The sequence below is a fragment of the Lathyrus oleraceus genome, chromosome 7 (genome assembly GCF_024323335.1).
Source record: "Lathyrus oleraceus cultivar Zhongwan6 chromosome 7, CAAS_Psat_ZW6_1.0, whole genome shotgun sequence".
Classification (NCBI taxonomy): Eukaryota; Viridiplantae; Streptophyta; class Magnoliopsida; order Fabales; family Fabaceae; genus Lathyrus; species Lathyrus oleraceus.
The window spans coordinates 122,029,691-122,033,101 of NC_066585.1; the positions used below are offsets into that span (position 1 = coordinate 122,029,691).

Below are 3,411 nucleotides of genomic sequence, written 5' to 3' on the forward strand. Positions count from 1 at the left end.
GCTAAGGGTTTGCAGAGTGGATGTAGATTTTAAATTAGGGTGCTCGCCAAGGATTTGGGTCCTTGTGATCACGTATGCTCACTTGTTGAAGTGAGAAATCAGAGCCCTGTAGTTCTTGGATACAAAATGTTGTTTGTTTTGTTGATTTTATACCTTGAAAAAGGGTTTTCGAAAGTGATGCCCTAAGGCTCAAACAAAATGTTTGAATGAGTTGATGTTGTTTTTAGGTTTTGAAGAAAGTATGTTCTTGATTTCAGATTGCACTAAAGACTATGGAAAAATGTGAATACCTCGAACTACCAAGCTAGACGTCTTGTGTTCAAATCTCCATTCTCATCCCTTATTTACCCCTTAAGACTCGTGGCATACAATCCTAATCGTCTTTTATTATGTTTTTGAGTTTGATTTGGGAAAATACCGTTTGACGTTGGATCAAGGGTTTGTTTATTGATTGTGAAATGACGAGTGTTCCTAATGTCTAAGGGATAACTATAAATCAATAAGAAAGAAAACGAGTAAAAGCGTACATCCAAAAGGGGAGGGGTACATGGAAAATACAAGGGATTGCATGAAATAAAATGTCTCATTGTTAGGTAGCCCAAGAGAAAGTCTTGTGTGTGCATTGTGTCCTAAGCTAGAAAGTACATAAAGATATTACAATTCTTCTTGATTCTTGAATGCTCCTTTCGTGCTCGGGCCAAATGTTGTCCAAGGTCCAATGCAAGGGTCCCAATAGAAATCTCTAAGTCCATAGTCCATTGTCCATTCCATGCTTAGGTCTTATTATCTTTGTCCTTTTCGTTTTTTATGTTTATTCAATTTTAAGTTGATTACTAAGATGAAGTGAAGATGATGGTGAATGCACAATTATGATATAAAGCAGAGTAAAGGCAATAAAATGACAAAAATAAAATGTTAGAAGTTAGGTACAAGAAATTAAAAGTTAGAGTACGGAGATGTAAAGAATTAGACGTTAATTGTTAGATGTTAGATGTTAATCGAATCAAACAAAATAATAGAATATTCAATACCAATATCAAATATCAAATTTAAATCAAATTCTAATATCAACACAAATCTAATATTATCAAACAATTATTAAAATGAAAGTCAAATAAAATTCTAAAATCAAAACAATTATTAATATGAGATTAAAATTCTACCATCCAAAACAATTATCATTAAAATTCTAATATCAAAACAATCATTAAAATATCAAATCAATATTCCAAATAAACTAATTAAAATTCTAATTATTAACAAAATCGAATAAATCCTAACAATTAACCTAATCACATTAAAATTCTAATTATTAATAGAATCACATTAAAATTCTAATTAATGAATCAAATTAAAATCTAATTATTAACAAATCAAATAATCCTAATTGCTAACAAATCAAATTAATCCAAATTGCTAACAAATCAGCATGGACCTTGGATAGTATGGGGAGTGAGCAGTGCAAATAATTAGGCCTAACAGAAGGATTGAGCCCTAAATGGAGAAACTGGACCGTTTGAGCAAAAAAGCCCAAATCTTAAGTCAAACCTGAGCTCAATCAATCGAACCTCAACCAAGTCGTCACGTCGAACAAGAAAAAAGAACTCCTACGTCAAAACTCACCGGTGGTGCCGAAAAACTCCTTGCCGGCGGCGTATGCGAGCAACCAGGAATCCGGTCTCGTTCAGGTGTTATGCTTTGATCTACTCTTTCACTCCATATCGTGATTGTCCGAGTTGCGCCGTTTTCGACGGAGACTCCGATTTCGCAGCGATGCGTTCTGAGATGACGACGACAAGTTCAGGTCCGCGTGCGTTTATCCAGGAGTGCTTCGCCTCGTCTTCCTCTTCTGTTTCAATCTTCTGTTTCTGTTTCTAGGTGTCTCGCCGTAGTGGATCGCCTTGCCGTTTTCGAGGAAGACTTTGCGTTGTTGTTGTTCGGTTTTGCGATGTGGTGATGCAGATGATTTGTAGAATTGAAAACAAGGTGATGTATGGTGCGTGAGAAGCTTCGTGATGGATGTGAGAGTTTGTAGCGATTCAACTCAGAAGGAGGAGGAGCGATTTGTTCTGTAGAATCGATTTTGGTTGAAAAAAAGGAAGAGAGGTTTCACTGTTAACTTATCCGTTTATATAGAAACCATGTTTGTAATTTGAATTGAGTTGGAGCTGTGATGGATTTACAATGCCGTTTACGCGTTGGGCATTGCGTTTTGGTTGTTACCATTGTGCAGCTTTCCAATTTTCTGCGTTTTGTTTACGGTATTGCTGCGTTTCACTTATGCTGCTACCTGCGTTTTGATTTTCACGTTGCTGTTTCAATCTGTTTGCAACTGCGTTTCAGCTTGTTGCAATTTTCGTTTTGAGCAGTTGTGCTACCGTTTCTGTTTACGCTTGTTGCAATTTGCCGTTTGGATGCAGGGTGCAGCTGGTGTTGTCGTTTTGGTATTTGAGTTCACATCATTGCCGTTTGGCTTGCTACTACCTGCGTTATGCCACAACTTTTGCATTTTTGACTGGTTTTGGAAGCTTTGCAGCCTGCCGTCGTTTCCACTTTTTGTCCTATCTGTAATAGATAGGTGTATTATATTACATGGATTAATTAGTTTTTTAATGGATGAATGTTAATGTTAAAAAAGCTAATGGATAATGGATTTAGAGATTGGATTATTGGATTGGAAAAAATGGATTTGGGCTATGGTTAATTGAATAAAAATTGGATATAGAAATTGGACTTAGAAATGGGATTTAGAATGTGTTATGGGTTAATTGGTTTTGGAATTAAAAGTGGATAGAATGGAGAATGGCTAAATGGATTTGGTAAATGGTTAATGAATAAAAATTGGTAAATGGGCTTAAGTAAACTTAACCACCATGGCCCATCCAAAAGAAAAATTCAAATTGGTTGAAATTTTAACAATAAATCGAAACCGAAAACTTGACTTTTAAAATGACATGATGACTTCTAAAATTAATTAGAAATCACAAAAGTCAATTCCAACTTCGGAAAAAATCAGTTTTGTATTAACAATCAAATTTAAATTTCGACATTCAAATCTAACCTCAAAAAAGCAATGTAAACTTCAAAAATTAATTTGAAGTTTAAAGACAATTTGAAGTTAGGATCAATAGGGGAAAATATCATGGCACAATGATAAAAATGATGAATGTATATGCAATGGATTGATGAATCCTAATGACAAGACCTGTAGACCATATCATACTATGGTCAAATGAAATGAATGAATATATCAACACAATCATGCACTAGAAGCATATGACCAAGAACCAAATGGCTAATCAAGAATGGACCCAGATCCATGAATAAAACGAGGTATACCTGTAAGACCCCAATTTTGTCCCTAAGATCCCTCATGGCATCATATCATACCATATCATTGCCTCAAGGATC

The 3,411-nt window shown here is 35.1% G+C and overlaps 1 long non-coding RNA gene across 1 annotated transcript; it reads left to right on the top strand.

The window, feature by feature from the left end:
* Positions 1-1,424: 1,424 nt before the first annotated feature.
* On the top strand, positions 1,425-2,760 carry LOC127106964 (uncharacterized). The gene is made up of 2 exons (XR_007795569.1): positions 1,425-2,261; positions 2,421-2,760. It is a non-coding gene; the product is annotated as an uncharacterized LOC127106964 (long non-coding RNA).
* Positions 2,761-3,411: the final 651 nt, after the last annotated feature.